The sequence below is a fragment of the Rhipicephalus microplus genome, chromosome 2 (assembly GCF_043290135.1).
Source record: "Rhipicephalus microplus isolate Deutch F79 chromosome 2, USDA_Rmic, whole genome shotgun sequence".
NCBI classification, from domain to species: domain Eukaryota; kingdom Metazoa; phylum Arthropoda; class Arachnida; order Ixodida; family Ixodidae; genus Rhipicephalus; species Rhipicephalus microplus.
The window spans coordinates 90,075,720-90,092,573 of NC_134701.1; the positions used below are offsets into that span (position 1 = coordinate 90,075,720).

At 44.2% G+C, this 16,854-nt stretch overlaps 1 protein-coding gene across 1 annotated transcript in view; it reads left to right on the forward strand.

Annotated features, from left to right (window-relative positions):
* The first annotated feature begins 1,523 nt into the window (after nucleotides 1-1,523).
* The window catches only part of LOC119170813 (cytochrome P450 1A1), a 72,824-nt gene continuing 57,493 nt past the window's right edge, over nucleotides 1,524-16,854 (forward strand). Inside the window, exon 1 of the mRNA XM_037422075.2 lies at nucleotides 1,524-1,758. The gene's annotated coding sequence lies outside the window, so the exon portion shown is untranslated. The remainder of the gene's footprint in view (nucleotides 1,759-16,854) is intronic.

Here is a 16,854-nt window from a genome sequence, read left to right on the forward strand (position 1 = left end):
CCCTATTTTTTATATTGTCTCGTTTCAGTTTTTGTTGCTGCTTTCTGCTAATGTTTTTCTTAAGTAGAACTCCTGTTTCGTTTTCACCTGCGATGTATTTCATTTCCTGTTTTCTGTACCTCTGTTTGCTGCATCAATTATTTTTTTCTATATTCACTACTGTAGGAGCTCCCGATTCAGTCTCTGACTATGGGACTTCCTTCTGTATACACAAATTTTTGTAGTTGATTCGATGACAATATAAAACCATTTCTGAATTCTGAATTCTGAAATAAAAAAACATTTTGATCATGTGCGCTACCTGGAAAGTAGCGCGCATGACAAGTCACCGGTGCCGTTAGAGGAACCCAGCCGTTCTAGGAGGGTTTGTATACCTTGCTCATCGATTAACAAGGACACATGTGATCATTGACCTGAGTAACTTGATCAGTGTTAAGTTGTTTATGACCTTCGGGATCAGAAAGCAATGAAATCAAGTAAGAATTGAAAGGGTTTGCTTTCTTTTTTTTTCCTTAATCATCGGTGATGATTATACCAGCGTGAGTAAGAGGTCGGTACGTTGGGCTATCTCTTCCGATAATTTTGGTGAATTGTCACTATTTTGTTTACGCCTCTTCTGAACAGGCAGGTGACGAGTTTCACAGTACTGGTTTTTGGCTAGCCTTAGTGGTCCGCCTCGGTGAAACAGCGGCGGGGGTGGTCGGCTGCTGAACCGAAGGTAGTGGGTTCGATTCCGGCCGTGGCATTCCGATGGAGGCGAAATGGTAGAGGCCCGTGTACTGTGCAATGTCGGTGCACGTTAAAGAACGTCATAAGGTCAAAACTCCCGGAGCCCTGCTCCACTACGTCTCTCATAATCATATCGTGGTTTTGGGATGTGAAACCCCAGCCTGAATGCCTGTCTTATGGTTTATTTCAGTTCATCTGCGTGTTGTTATGTAAGGTTCTTGTTTTATGCTTCACAGGGAAATTCTTTTCTGGGCAACCCTGTGCACTTCCGCCGTAAATCACGGCTTGTCTTTGCTCCACCATGACGTCAATAGCCGTGACGGAACGTAGAGCGCAGGCAGTTGAAGTTGTGACGTTCAACCCAAAGCCCTTGAAAGGGACATTGTCGTGAGAAGCCACATGATCTGAGTAAGCCAATAGCATTGGTGGGGCAGGTGGGAAAGAGATGTGGTGCTTTGAAAAAAAAAAAATCAGTGGTGCTAAAGCGAACGTGCGTCTTGGTCGTGGCGCGGTGATTTGTCGCGGCTTTCGAAGGCTGTTTAAGCGCTTGCTTCGACAGCTGAATTCCACTGAGTCAGCCTGGGCTAAGTTTTGTCTGTCAATCTAAAGACAACATATCCCTGCAAATTTACTTGTCAGTATATAGTTATGGAATACCATAACTTCAAGACAGTTGGGACAGAAGAGAGATACCGGGCAAGTAAAGAACGCACACGTGCCGAGCTTACTTATCGCGGGTTTTCGTATCGCTTTTTGCGCTTATCGTCGGACGTTAAACGCGTGAGAGTGCCTCCTCGGCCACCGCAGTTGCAGTCTCGTAGTACATGCATGCTTGCGGCCGTGAAACTTTATCGCATTTGTGAAATTGGAGGCCGCAGGAGGAGTGCAGTGACCAAATGCGGTCAATCGCTAGCTTCACGTGCAGAACATACGTCGGCATGCTCGATTTGGACATCTTATCTGGTTGATTGAAGGTCCTCTCCGTAGCCCCGTTGTACCTGTATGCTCAGCGTTTCTGCAACATACAAGGTGAGAAAATTGTGTTTAAATAAGACCCGCAGTTTCGGCGAAGCATGAAATGAAATGCGGTTGCAACATTCTCGAATACTATATTACGGAGTAATAATGGCAGCTTCAGGGGTTGTGCGCTTGCGCTTTGAGCTCCCCAATTTCGAGATTCTGTGAACAAAAGTGAATGCGTACGGGGCACTCTGTTTTCACTCACGCGACGCCATAAATGCGTTGACAGGCAGGCACAGGAGACCCTGAAAAAAATGATGTATTGTTGCAACAGCTTGTCTTTCATAGTTAGTACAGGTCTTGTGATTGTTAGACCAGCTACATAATTCTGATACAGCAAGAACGAGGTGGAGGAAGTACACGTGCACGCATGATTTTGCTCAGTTTCATAATGATGGACATTTATTTATGAAATTTATGTACACCCACCGATCCTTAAGGGACCACCCCTTACAAACCTTAGGTGAACACCCCTTTACGGGAGCCCATTGGCGTAAGCCGCGGCCTGGGCACGCTCAACCAAAGTCTGTTGGGCCGTGAGGTCAGAGCAGCCGAGCAGGGATGCCTCCCAGTCCTTCTGGAAAGTGTGGGGCAGATCGGTGAAGTTTAGAGACTTTTCGACATGCCTACACCTTGTGGAAAATGTCACAGGAGTTTTCCTTACACTGCGGGCACTTCTCCGTGAAAACAGGGTTGAAGTGTTTAAGGATTGCCGGGCACAGTAGAGTTTTGGTGTAAAGGGGAAGGAGGATTCGCTCCTTCGTCTTTGTGACGCCCTTCCAGGGTTTCAGACAAATGTAAAGGCTGGGTTAGTGCTATTGTGTGATCTCCTTGAAGGTGTATGTGGGATAGCTTTCGAGCTCCAGATCAGTACGGGATTAGGATAGTGCCTGGAGAGTGAACGCGTGGGCTGCAGCATCGACTGGCTTACTACAATCGAGGCTAGTGTTAGCCGGAGCCCATACGATCGTTCGGTTCGCGGGGCCCCTAGGTAGTCGCTGTTTTGCAGAATCTTGCAGGCCAACTACGGAACGTAGTGTAGTGCCTTCATTATTGTCATTATTCATCATCATCTTTTCTTAGCCACGGAACCGCGCCGCGTCCCTTGCGCAGCTCATGCCTAGCTCAAGCTGCACGCGAATAGAACGAGTTTACGCTCCGGGTGTGTCGGACGCTGGCAGCCATGGGCGTATCAGTCGGGGGGAGCAAGGGGGGCGCTAGCATCCTTACCAAGAAGAGGTAGGGGGGCTAAGCCCCCCACTTCTGACAGTGATCAATGTTGGCTGCATGATGGGGGAAAAACAACTAAGGCAATGTTTTCTTTGACCACAGTAATCACTCAGTTGTAATGCTACGAGGAGATCAATATATTATGAGAAAATATTACATACAATGAAATATTTTGAACAATTCTCCTGTGAAAATTTTTAGTAGACTCTTTGCAGTGCATACCACTGTACAACGCTTTCGCGCCTCGTGTTGTAGCATTGCAAAGCAGGCTAGCCCTGAATACGGCCCTATAAGATTACATCACTGGCTCATGCTTTTATTCTGCTGTACCTGACTGGCTGATGCAGCTACAGATGGGAATGAGCAAAGTCTTTATGGACTAATGAAACCACTTGCTGCTTCACAGAACTAATTTTCTTTCCTAAAAAAGGAATACAATCACCGCTGCTCTGTCGAAGCTACTGTGAGCCTATGAGTGTGATGAATTCTTCTCAATGCTTGGTTTTCCCGTAATGAAAGAGGAAAAAAAAAAGGTTGGCGCTTAAGTCTCTGAATACCCAAATTAGTGATTAGTTTTCTTTATGGTACCTTGTAACGGTGGCAGCAGCTTTCAAAGTGGTGACGAATAAAACGGTGGAATCGAAAAGTTGGAAGCTCAGCTTGTGATCTCCCTGAAAATTGATTTTACGAACCAGGTAGATCGGTTAAGTCCGTGGTTTTTTGCACTAAGTAGCACACACGTGCAGTTATTCTTATTCATCTGTATTTATCGGCAAGGATGACCTAATTATTTGTATTTATGCAGAGAATTCTGCGGTGATGCATAAAAAATAGCTGCATTATCACAAAGCGTTGTGATGTAAAATGCGCTTGATCGCGCAATCCACGAATCTTCCGTATGCATTTCCTACCATCATTGATGAACGTGACAATGTTAGTATATATCCCAGCACTGTCCGTTTTCATGTTTCTGTGCATACCCCATACTTCGTAGTAGAAAACTCTGCTTTGCTTGAAATTTTTTCATACAGTCATAACCATATCGCACAAATGCCTATGTTTATTGATAGTGACACGATACATGCCATACCTATGACGATAATAGTCAAGCACGTGTTGGGGTCCCCACCGTACTCATCTATTTAGAAAGTGCATTTTTGCGTGTGCCCTGTATTCCCTGACGAAGGCAGGCTCTCAACTTTGGAAGAAATAAACGTTTCCGCACGTTCATGTCCGTCATTTCTTTCTCCCCGCATATATATATATATATATATATATATATATATATATATATATATATATATATATATATATATATATATATATATATATATATATATATATATATATATATGTATATATTTATATATATATATATATATATATATATATATATATATATATATATAGAGAGAGAGAGAGAGAGAGAGAGAGAACAAATTAGGTAAGTTTGCCCCCCCCCCCCCCTCCACTCGCCAAGTGGTTGGTACGCCTTCGCTTGACCCGAGAAATAAAGTGGCGAGATTTGGCACGGCCCCGCCAGCCCCTTTTATTACGTCGTCTCAGGCCTGCCTCACTCGCTACACGTAGCGCTGATTAATATTGCGGCAGGAACCCGCTTGGGTTGGTGCTAATGACCCTTGAGTCCTGATCTGCGACGGCTAGTGCCATGGTGATCTCCTCCGCGTGCGTATACTAAAGGGAAGTCCTTTTGAGGCGGTGTTTCGGTGGACGACCGCATCAGTGTGCCAACCCCGGTGTTGCGGGCTGGAGACTTCCATTAGAGAACTCGAAATTCGTAGCCATATATATATATATATATATATATATATATATATATATATATATATATATATATATATATATATATATATATATATATATATATATATATATATATATATATATATATATATATATATATATAGGGGCGAGCCAAGGCTCCTGCCCCTGTGAGGCATCGGCTACTGTGGTAGTCTCGGGTCGTGTTAGGCGGAAGAGGGTACATATGCAGGGAGTATTTCGCAATTTCCGGAATGTGCATGCGCTCTTTAGCATGTATTGTATGATTGATGTGTAGTAAGGCAAGGAGGCGACGAAACGGTTGTGTCTGGGACGTACACCTTCGTATATTGGTTTGTCAAGTGCGTCTTTCGCAGCTATTTGAAGGCGTTCACGATTCCCAGGCCCAGGAGACGCAGGCTCGAAGTGTTCACCGCACGGTCGGGGGCGCGCTTGTAGATTTTGCAGCGAATGACTTTGATACAAGCCATGTTCAACATCAAAGAATGGTCCATCAACGCGTTTTAATCCTATCGAAGATATAGGGATTAACTATAGCTCGTATTGTTGATGCCGCTCTGCCAGGCTTGGCTGAAGGACTAGTGGCTGCTGGCAGGACGCGCAGAGCGCTGTCATGGATAGGGCGTCACCTTCGGACATCGTCGACAGTGATACCTGCACCACCGGGGGGCGAATAGCGGGTGTGACGATGTCCGTAGTCGCGGCAGGCTCCAGGGCCTGCGGAGATGTTGCCGTCGTGGAACCTGACCTGTCTGAATTGTCTCGGGCGGAAGAGGTCGAGGAAGACGTACAGATGGTGGGCACGCCTGATGGACCCTTTTACCGTCGACTCTCTATTGTGGCTTTGGGTCCCGCCAGTTGCTGCTCCCGGCCTTTCGTCTAAGCGTCTTGCGAAGTATCACGGACCCTACCGCGTGGTTGCGCAGACGTCTCCTGTTAATTATGTGATTCAACCCGTTACGCCGTCTTCCAACCTTCGTCGTCGGGGGCAAAAAACGGTCCACATTAACCGTCTCAAGCCGTATTATGACCCTCTGACCTCTCTCTAGGTCGCCAGGATGGCTATCCCTTGATACCAGTGGTTATTGTGAGGAAGAAGATGGACTCATGCTGAAGCGCATTGCCATCGCCTGGCTCGCTCGGCTGTTCGCTCCATGACTACGCTTTGCCTGCTGCTGCTATCGCACCGGTCGCTGTGTACCTCAATAAACCCCCGTAACACGGTGACTTCCTGACGCACCGGCTAATTTTTGTAGTTACGCAGGAGGGCTCAATGTCAGAACATGCCATCAACTAAGGAGTGCCACAGGGCAGCGTGATAAGTCCTATTCTCTTTAATGCAGTCATTTCGCAGCTGGCGCATAATCTTCCACCTTACATCAGATTTTCAGTATATGCAACTGATATAAGAATATGAACGTCTGGTCGATCGTTTTTGGATGTACAACATACTTTACAAGAAGGATAGGATTATGTAGATCGCTTTCTAAGAAAAAGAGGTATGGTACTGAGTCTGGATAAAACAGCCATACTACCGTTTACACTAAGAAGACCTGGAGATTTACAGATTATTCTACAAAACCAGCCAATTGAAGAGGTAAAAACTCATAGATTCTTGGGTGTGATTTTAGACCGGAGACTAACATGGTCACCTCATGTCCAGTCCCTCGAACAAAAAGTGAATCAAGCCATTCAAATCCTCCAGCATCTCTGCGGGGCTAAATGGGGTGGTACTACAGAGTTTCTATTGGCCCTACATGTTGCGTGAATACCCCCATCGTAAGTTACTCACTGCCTCTGCTTCACCGACGTCCAGCCTACACCGAAAGAAGACTTCACTTGTTATTGGCAAGGAGTTTGAGGGTATGTCTGGAGTTGCCACGGTCAACTTCCAGTGATTTAGTGTTTGCAGAGGCTCGACAACCACCTTTGTCAGTACTCCGGACTAAAGAAACATCTAGAATCCCATTTAGAATTTTCACGCAACGTGAAAGTCATCCTTTATCTGGTGCACTAACACAAAGGACGGCAACGCGACTACAGGATAGTGTATCATCATTGCAAGCAGTAGTACCAGGATTTTCACCATGGAAACCTTCAAAACCACCTTGGACGCTACTGCTTCTCATGGTTATCTGTGAAATAGATGGCATACGGAAGAAAGCAAACATGGCGCCTCTATAGTAGTGGCACAGATGGTACTTCTTCATTTTCATATAATGCACAATAAAAAAAAACGAAGATATATACAGATGGATCATGCACTGAAGAAGTGTCAGTCATTCTTGAACGTCTGCTTACGCATTAGCGTAAGTTACGCATTTACATGGGTTCTCTCTAAGTGAAGACGAAGAAGGAGACGGGGTTGTCCTGGTCCCTGGTTCCCTGGTCACAGCTGTCCGGGCCGTTCACGGTGGGTCGTCACTCTGTTCCTTCAGGCCTTTTCGAGTTCCTGTTCAGCTGTTTTCGGCGTCTGGGTGCACCCTTCTGGGGTGTGCGGCCATTACGGGCGGTGCTGACTTGAGCTTAGCAGACTGATGTCTGTCGCGTCTCCGGCTGCAGGCAAAATCTGCCTGGTCGGCATCCCTCACTAATGATAATTTACACATTGATCTTTTCTTGCGCAGCGGTCTCAGCAGCATTCCGGTGGCTCTGGTCCCAACAAATGGGGCTTCTATTCACATGAAAAACCCCAAAAGCATCCAGGAGGAGCTACGAAAGGTGACCGAACACTCTCAACTCACCACCGAGGTGCGACAGTTGGGTCGTGGAGGTATTTTGTGCTGTTCCCCAGATCAGGCCTGTGTATCAGATCTGCTAAAATGCACATCGTTTGCCTCTCACCCGCTGAGCCCTTTTGTTCCTCCTCACTTGGCCTGTGTGAGAAGTTTGGTTCGTGGATAGACTTGAGCCTGTCTCCGTCCGAAATTCTAGAGATGTTTTCTGCTGCAGGCGCGGTGGCAGTTTTTCGCTGTCCACGTAGCGCTGACAAAAATAAGATACCGTCAGAGTCGGTGATAGTTACCTTTGCTGGAACTACTATACCAACAGAGATCAAAGCGTGGCCACTGATATATCGTGTCGAAGTGCTATCTCCTCGTCCACTGCAGTGTCATAGATGCGGGCGTTTTGGACATAGCATAAAGGGTTGCCGATCAGTAGAGCGGTGTCAAATGTATGCAGGACAACACAACTCGAAAGAATGCACAGTTCAGGAAAGGTCTTGCTGTCTCTGCGGTGGTCCTCACCCATCTGATGATGGCACATGCCTTGCGAGAGCTCAGGAGATTCAAATTATGGAAATAATTGAGTAAAAACGTTGTTCAAGACGCGAAGCTCGAATCGCCATCGCAGAGCGCTCTCATGGGTACGCAGTTGCTGCGATCCGTAATACCCACGTCATGGACTCGTCACTCTCAGACGTGATAGCCTCGACCGTTGAGAAAACAATGACAAAGTGATATACTCGAGAACCTTTTTATGACGCTGACGGAGTCATTTGCTCAAATGGTTAATGCACAAATCGCTCAGGTCCTCATGAATGTTAATCATCCACATGCAGCCCTTATGCTTTCTTCAGCTAAAGAGGTGAATGCAGGATATGTAGAAACAGGGCCTTCTAAACCCAGCGACCCGATAAAAACACCTGTTGAAAAGTTATATTCATCAAGAGCTGGTCCATCGAACTGCGGCCGTAAAATAATCTCCATCGAACATCTGGATTGGAGCTCTGACTCAGGCTCACAGGACTCACAAATGGAATTCGACACAAAAAGAAAAATGAAACGGCAGGCCTCGCCACGAAAAAAATGGATCTCCAGTGAGTCCTAAAGGGAAAAGCAAAAAAATATCAGAAAGAAATAGCATCAAAAGAGGATTTTTTTGAAAGATAGCTTATTGCAGAAGGCAGTGAATGCTGCCGGCATATCCTCAAAATAGGTGGATCAAGAATCTTACAATGGAATTGCCAGTCAATTTTTTCCGCAACAACAGATTTATTTTGCCTTTGTAATCAGCCTTCCCCAGATGTTGTAGTGTTGCAAGAAACTTGGCTTTCTAAAGAAAAAACCTTTCATCTTAAAAACTACCGAACATTTCGCTTAGACCGCCCCTCTAGAGGAGGTGGCTTATCAGTGTTTATCTCTTCAAAAATTGCACATCGGGTAAACGTTACCGGTCAAATAAGGAGTTTAGAAAGTGAAATTTTAACATTAGATATCGCTCTTCCGGGACACATTCCCTTTTCGTTATTAAACGCTTATTTCCCCTCAGGTGTTCAAAATTCTAGTGTTTTAGATACCATAAGTTCGTCTTCCAGAAAAGACATATTAATCGTAGGAGACTTCAATTCTCATCACACTTCGTGAAGATTCAGAACAGATATGAGTGGAAAGCGCTTGTGGGATATTGTTGCAAAAAATAATTTAACATGCATTAACCAGTCAACCCGCACGTTTGTATATAATCAGTCTCATTCTGCGATTGATCTGACTTTCTGTAGTCCTAGCCTCTGTATTTCTACATGGTCCACTTTAAACTCGGGTACAAATAGCAATCATTTCCCTATATTGTTTGAGCTCGTATGTCCCGTGACTTCAATAATCTGGCAGCTGACTTCACACATCAATTTTAATACATTTGAACAGAAACTTCGTGTGGCTTTGTCAAAACGAACCGAGGTAAATAAGCAGCGAAATGCTCAGCTATAAGGATGTTCTAATACAATCTTTAAATAAAGCTAAATTCATAGTTCAGGTCTCTAAACAACGCCCTTTAAATCATTAGTGGAACTCTGATTGTTCACGTCATTACAAGCTAAGAAAAGCAGCGTGGCGAAAACTGCTCTATAATCAGTGCCCTAGAAACTGGAACGATTGCAAATACGCGGCTGCAATTTTTAAGTGAACAGTTGCCGCTGCGAAAGATAAGTATGACAGCCAACGCTCCTAGTTCCTTTCAAAGCCTGGCCACAGGAAATCACTTTTAAACTTCCTTAAAGCCCAAAAAGTAATCCCACCATCAAGAAACCTCAAATCGATAGTTTCAACGCCACGTGAGTTGCCTACTTTTCTGGAAAATATTGCTCAAGGGCTGGAAAGCCATTTCACGGCTGCTAACTTTTACCACTCGCCGTGCCCTGTTAACAGCGATGACTTTGAAGAGGTTACAGCGTCGGAAATACCACAAGTAGTGAAAATATTACCCAATTTTGCTCCAGGTCCCGATGGAATAACTGCATCGGTAATAAAAATAATCCATAAAGTATCACCTCAAGATTTACTTACAATAGTTAACCACTCCATTAGACATTCATGGATTCCGCCTGAGTGGAGAATCGCGAAAATAATTTATTGAAGAATCATGGAGCTGGGTTTACTTTGGATAACATTTGGCCTATCTCACTCACATCTGATCTGGTAAAACTAATCGAGAGACTTCTACACATTAGGATAGACACCTGGTTGGACGACAATGCAATTTTAAGCCCATGCCAAATTGGATTCAGGCGTGGCTGCTCCATTTGGTGTGTCCATGTTGATCTGGAAAGCAGGATACAACTAGCTCGTTCTAAGAAACAGGTTTCCGCCTTAATCACTTTAGATATTGCAAAAGCCTATGACAGTGTGGAACACATTAAACTAATAAATTCGCTAACGCACATCGGGTTTCCAAATTACTTCGTGCATTGGGTTTACTCTTTTCTAAAAGATAGAGAATTCTATTGCTCTCAATTTCGCATGTCGTCTTCAAAGTATAAACAAACTAGAGGTCTCCCCCAAGGTTCGGTACTTTCACCATTATTATTTAATATTTTATTGTGCACAATTCCAGTACAACATGATGTACAGGTGTATGTATACGCTGACGACATCACATTTTTTGCTACAGCTACAGATATACATACATTATATCAAATGCTACAGTTTTATATGAACGCTCTGGACACATGGTTAGACGACATTAATCTATCATTAAACATCAGGAAAAGTGCAGCCGTAGTTTTTGCTATAAGTGTTCCAGTGCAGATTTCCGTACTTTACAGACAGGACTTCATCCGGCAGGTGAAATCGATTGAACACTTGGGAGTGACTTATACTGAAAACCTAAATTGGAGTCCGCATATAGAAAATATGGCAGCTAAAGGAGCACAGGCTCTTGGGAGGCTTCGTAGACTCAGCAATAAACGTTGTGGTTTACGTCGTGATGTGCTAATAATGATTTATTGTATGTATATTCGCCCAATATTGGAGTTTGGCTGTGTCTTGTTTTCTGGAGCCCCCGCCTACAATATTAGACCACTGGTACTACTAGAACGCGAAGCGTTACGTTTATGGCTTGGGCTCCCTGAATTTGTCGCAATTAATGTTTTATATAAGGAAGCGCGCCTGCCTTCTCTTCGTGCTAGGTTCCAAATACTAGCAGTCCGTACCTTCCTAAAAATATACGCATCCCCACATAGGAGGTCACAATATGTTTTCATTAATGAGCCGACGTCCTTTTTTAAACTAACAGTGGTCTAGATTAAAGTGTCCACAAGTCATCGTCGTACAGAAGCTCTTGGAAACATTACATGTTAACCTTCGTGAAGTACGGGTACTAAGAACACCTATTCAAACGATGAAAATAGAATTTGACAATATTTTTTTAATAATTGCAAAAATCTTCCCAGTAGATATCTAAATGCCGTTTTGAAAGACCACCTGGCAAGATTAGACACAAAGATTGTAACAGCAACTGATGCTTCAGTTCGCGAAGAGAAGGCAGGAGTCGGAATTGCAGCTTCAGTGTTGGATTGGTCTTTTTCGATACGTTTACCTGATTTCACACCTATTTATCAAGCGGAATTACTGGCATTTCTCTTAGCGTTAAGAAAATTACCTCAATCAGTAACAGATGCTATTATTCTTTCAGACTGCTTGTCTGTGTGTAGTTCATTAACTGCGCCTAATATGTCCAATGCTTTAAAAGTATTTTACGACCTTGCCCCAAGACATTTACGACTCATTCACTTGGTGTGGATACCAGGGCATAAAAGTTTAACCCTCAATGAATATGCAGATGCACTGGCAGTGGCCTCGCATAATTATCCCATAATTTCTATATTGCCGACGCTAGCATTTATCGCCGTGGCATGCTTTGAAAAATTTGTCATGTCAGATCACTTTGAAAAATCTCGCTTGGCAACATCAGATTTTTCCCATCTTAAGTACCCTTGGAAAAATCGATGGTGCTCCTCTAGAAGGGCGGAGATATCAATTACGAGATTAAGATGCCGAGTTCCCCCCATGAACTTTTATCTACACAGGTCTGGTCTGGCACAGTCTCCCCTATGCCTCCACTGCAACGAGAGTGAATCCCTTCACCATTTCCTCTTAACATGCAGGTTATACACAAACCAAAGGAAGAGACTGTTAGAAGAACCTCTCCGTAGGTTGGCTCTAAATTTATCCCTTCCGGTGGTCCTCTCCTTTGGAGCAACTGAAAAGGGATTTAGCCACAGGAATGTTTGCGAGGCCGTATGCGATTTTGTAAAGGCAACAAAACGATTAGAATGTTAAGCTGAGGCATAAATTCACTTTATTTCAAATCATATTAGCCTGTTCGTTTTTGTATTACCTCTATTTTATTTCTAATCTATAGTTTACCCATTGGTTCAATGTTTAAACATCATTATCTAAATAATCTGGCTGGTAAAACAACTCCACCCCACAAATGAGGCACCGTCCGTTTCATGGCCGATCCCCCGTAGTGGGTTGCGCCAGGGCTCTGAGGACCGACCGACCGACCGACCGACCGACTTCAGTAAAGGGAATGTACAAATTATCCCACAAATCTTCATAGACGACAGCACAATTGGTGGCTATCTTTGAAGCAGTTAAGCTTACCTGCGATAATTCTGAGCCATGAAAATGGGTGATATGCACGGATAGCAAACCTTCCCTTCAGGTAATCAGAAATGCGAGATCACTTTACAAAAATGATGAAATGGCACAATCTATTACAGAAACTGTGGAATATGCCTCAGCGCAAGGCCACAACATCGTATTCCAATGGATACCCATTGGAATAAACGGAAATGAAGAGGCTGACAGCTTCGCCAAGAAAGCATTGAAGGAAGGACGGGATTGCGCAATCCCTGTGTCTGGGGCGGATATTAGACATTTTTTTAACGCAAGGAGCTAACTATTGTTCGATGGAGAAGTAGTTTGAGAGCCCTAAATCAAAGGAAACAGTACTTTATGAAGTTGATCCACACAGAAAATTTTCCATAGCGAGAGACCTCCCAGGACACCTAGACATTAATTCACCGACTTCGATTGGAAGTAGCATACACAAACAGCTTCCTGCACAAGATACATCGATCCAACGCACCGGCCTGCCAACGTAAAATGTTCGCCACATTCTTTTGGAGTGTGTTAAATACGCGAAAAGAGAAACATTAAGGAATAAAGTCGCAAGTTTTGAGAGACGGTCCCTCACATTAAAGAAATTACTTGAACCATGGCCTGAGATGCATCTTCAGAAAAAGGCGAACATCTTCCAGACAGACTTTTAGTGGAGACCGGACTGGATAAGCGCCTGTGATAGACAGCCAGGGATTGATATATATGAATTGTGTTCGTGCATATACTTAAAGTATAAAAGGGAGGTGTGCGTGTGAACAGTTTGACAGTGTGAACTGCTACAAGCAAACTGTGCATTGGCATGATATTTGAACTGGTTTCAGTGTGCTATTATGTTTTTTTGGATAGTTCATTTTGGGTGCCATTCAGTACTATTCTTTTTTTTTCTTTTCCCTGAAGAACTTCATGATATGAAGTAGCCGAGGCAATATGGACCTCAGCCTCTCCACAGCAAAACAGTTAGAACAGAACAGAACAGAACCATCTTGAGAGAAAAGGGTGTTTTGCACAAAAACGCACCCACACAAATTTGTTGAGTGCAAATTATTTGTTATTTATCTTAAACCGTTTTCGTGTGGGAAACAATATGTCGGCCAAACCAGTGATGTCTGAATTAGCGACTGAGAGAGCACAGTTACAAATCGAATAAACGCCGCCGGAAGGCTTTCTTGATCTCCAAGTTCATGCATGTGGTTGCCGGCTTTCGTTCCAGAACACAATCACTGCTGGTCGGCATAAAGATGAGTTCACTCGTTTAATCATGAAAGCCGAACTTATTAATGCTGTTGGCGATGTTTGTGTGAGCGAACCTGGGAATGCATTGCCACCCAAAGATCTCGCTTTCCTGCGTACACGGTGATTCTTGGTTTTATCTTTTATGTTTTCTTTTAAGTAGATGATATTTTTGCGCATTTGTCTAGGTAATCCCACGTGCTTATCTCTCTGCCTCACGATTATGGTATAAAGGCAGTCTGAGTTCGAAAATAAACATGTTATTGCTAGTGAGACGTCCCCCGCTACGCCACCGATCGCCAAATAGAGGGAAGAGCCCTCAACCCCCTTTTTATCCGGTTCCCTCTTGGCTACGTGTCTTAATCACTTTCCACATACAGGGATTCGTGTTGGGGCCGGGAAGTAAGAGACTCTACGACCTGTTTCTGTTTACTGATTCATTAAATTTAATACTAACTGCAAACATCGTATGCCCGCGTACATCAACCACTACACAAAATTTATAACACATGATTTAGACAATCGCGACGTTCGACACAGGGCAGGCACATAAAGAAACTGCAACAATACAAGGGTATACATAAAAAAACACACGACGACACAAATGATAAAGTAATTAATTAATAAAACTGCGCAATGTCTCAATATGCCACATCCCTTCCCGCGAAGCTCGTTTAAGTAAAGGAGGTGAAGTTCGTCTCACAGAATGTCCATGTAGTAGGAGCCTCGAAGTTGGCTGCTCGAATCGGGGCCGAAGGTAGGTTCTTGGCGTCGAGGTCTGATCTGTCCCATTTGTCAGCGTCTTCATCGTCTTCGTCATCGTCGCCTAAGTCGTGCCTCTCAGTGATTTCCATCTTAGCTTCTCTACCATATCGAGCTCATCGCATCGTTTCTCTGACCTTCCTCCCATCGTATCTCTCTGACCCCCGTATCGTCGCCGTCTACTACTTTTTCTCCCCTGGGAAAGATTCTCCTCGCCTTTCCCCTTCCTTGACACGTGGCCGCTTTTCTCGGGTTCCGAGTCTGCCCTACCGGGGCACCAAACCAATCGCCGCTATCCACGCGGCATATTTTCTTCTCAGTCGGAGTGTATCATCTTTGGCGGCCGCCCCCGTGGCCTCTACCAGTAGAAAACCCTCTCCCAAACAAAGCCGAGCAGTAACAATGTACAAACTCAAGCCTCAGGGAGACGATAGTTATAGCGCGAGAACAAAACGACGATACAGAGACAAGAAGGACACGAAAGACACGAGCGCTAACTTCTAACTGAGTTCATTGCTCAGAGCACGAAAATATATAGAGGAGACAGTAACCATGTGATAAAAACCATATGGCACAAAGAGCAGAACATGAGTAAGAAAAAACAAAAACAAAAGCACTGGAAAACAGCAAAGAAAAATCTAGAAGAAAACGGAACAGAAAGGTAAAGATAATATAACTACCTGCCCGCACCGAAACCTTCGAGGAACCTGCGTTCCTTCTCGGACAAGGCCACGGAGGGCTTGCTAATACAAGGCACCTGTTCGCGTGCCATCTGCGGGGCCTCGACAATGACTCGGGTGCTTTCATCTCTGTGTTTGTACAGCGTCGCTGTGTCCTTGAAGAGGGGAACACAATTGCACTCAGTGCAGTGCTGAGCAAGAAAACCATCTTTCCCGTTTCTAACATTGTTCGCGTGTTCTCTCAGCCAATCGTTCAGACACCTTCCGGTCGTTCCGACATAACAAGCACCGCATGAAAGGGGGGTCCTATAGACAACTTCCCGGGAGCAGGCCGCATACCTGTTTCTATGTTGAACTCTGCATTCCGTTGATGATTGCGTTTTCAGGGGGTTTGTAGATTTGGTGAGGCTGATTAACTTGAACGGTGCCGAGAACAGGACACAAACTCCAACACGTTTTCCAATTTTTTTGAGCCTGTGTGAAATCTGGTGTATGTATGGAATCACGGCTATCCTTTCACGTTCTGTATCCGTGTTGCTCAAATTCTGTCGCTTCCTCTGCTCTGCCTTATTAGTCCGTAGGATCGTCTCAGCAACAGGCGCGATAAACGCCTCGGGGAAACCTGAAGCCTTAAGCCGGGAAACTTGAGCTTTGAAGCTCGCAGAGATATTGTGGGCGCACGACCTATTTAAAGCATTCTCAAGGCAGGTTCGTGCTATGCCTCGCTTAACTATCTTACTGTGAGCGGAAGAAAAAGGAAGTAGAGGTTTCTGCGCACGTGGTTCATAACACCAACAGATGTGCTGTTAGCTAAAAACCAGATTTAAATCCAAAAAGCGTAACTAGTCATTATCGGGCATTTCATGTGTCAACACAAGGGGCTTTAAACAATCTTCGAACACAGCTATAGTTTGAGTCGCAAACGAGTGAAACATAGAAGAATTACAATTTAGAAGAACCAAGAAATCATCCACGTATCTGAATATTTTGACGACATGCGCGCCTTCTAACTTTTCCTGCAGTTTTTGCCCATTTTTGCCAATAGAAGATCACTGAGTAGAGGTGCTATGCATGAACCAATTGAAACACCTTTTTTCTGCAGATAAATGCAATCATTCCATTGAACGAAGGTAGACGTAAGGTACAGCAAAACCAGGTCAAGAAAATCTCGCGAACTAATGCCAGTTTTGAATTGGATGTTCAATTCCTCGAAAATTTCTATGTTATCCCTTATAAATTCTAATACCTCATCGTGAGGCAGAGAGTAGTATTGGTCCTTTATGCCAATTGAAAAACCGAAAAGGTTAGATTGATTTGACTGTTTGAAAAATTCTTTCAGAGCCTGCGAGTTTTTGATCACAAATGGGTCATCAATCTTTAGACACTTTAGATGGGTCTGAATAAACAAGCCGAGTTGCTTTTGCCACGTACCACTTTCTGTCACAATGACACGGAAGGGCATGTCAACCTTATGTGTTTTGGCAGAAAAAAAC